This window comes from Gavialis gangeticus, unplaced genomic scaffold, assembly GCF_001723915.1.
Source record: "Gavialis gangeticus isolate Ggan-Ray unplaced genomic scaffold, GavGan_comp1, whole genome shotgun sequence".
Classification (NCBI taxonomy): Eukaryota; Metazoa; Chordata; order Crocodylia; family Gavialidae; genus Gavialis; species Gavialis gangeticus.
This window is the reverse complement of record NW_017728998.1, coordinates 22,173,733-22,174,746: the sequence shown is the minus strand read 5'-3', so window position 1 is coordinate 22,174,746 and position 1,014 is coordinate 22,173,733.

Genomic DNA, 1,014 nt, shown 5'->3' with positions numbered 1-1,014 from the left:
TGCTCGGCATGCCAGAGCCAGGGCCGGCTGCAGCTGAGAGGCTATAAACAGCTGCACTGGGCTCCAGAGCTGCACCAGCACGTGCACCCACACACCTCGGAGCAGGCAGTGGAGGAGGCGCCCAAGGCAGCACAACCCCAATCTCTCCCCCACTCCCGGTACAGAGCTGGTGACTGGGTTCCAGAGCCCAGCGCAGCTGTTTGTAGGCAGCCTGGGCTCTGGGCAGCTGCAGCAAGCAGGCTGCAAACAGCTGTGACATCAGCTCCATGCTGGCATCTCAGAGCAAACAGTGGGGCAGCACAGCCTGCCTTGAGGTGCGCGCACAGTTGCAGCCAGCCCAGAGCTGATGCCAGCTGTGGAGCCTAGTGTAGCTATGTACCCGACCTCCCGTAGCTGCTGCCAGCCAGGTGCCCGGGCTGCCCCCAGCAGGCAGCTGGAATGCTGCAAGCCCTGCTGGGAGCAGCCTGGGCTCCAGCAGCTATCCAGAGCCGGGGTAGCTGCTGACAGCCACAGAGCCCAGGCTGGGAGCAGGGAATTTGGATAGGGGGCAAGGGGCAGCAGGGCTGGGGGGAAGGGGCACAAGGCATCCTGCCGTGTACCCCCTGCCCTCATTTTGTTTTTGTGGCATGCCTACACCCGGCACCTTTCAAGGTAAGCACTGCAGTGTTTTTCAGCACTCTGGCTGAAAAACGTTGCCTACCCCTGCTCTGATTCAAGGCCAAAAAGAGGCTGACTGTGAAGAAGTAAATAGCTGGAAACGAGGAAGACAAATGGCAGAAAAAGAGGCGGAAAGAAAAGCGTAGGATGTCAGCTCGCAAGGTCCTTCGGGTAAATCTCTTTTATTAGACCAACCCAAAGGTCAGGCGTGAGGCCTGCCAGGCAGGCGGCTGCCCTTCCTGCACGAGCCTGTGCCCGGGCCCGCGAAGAGCACCCCGAGGTCGGCGCAGTCCTCCAGCGGCCGGGCCCACGAGGGGGGGCTCACGCCTGCCCCCTGCCCCCTGGTGGCGGGTCCTC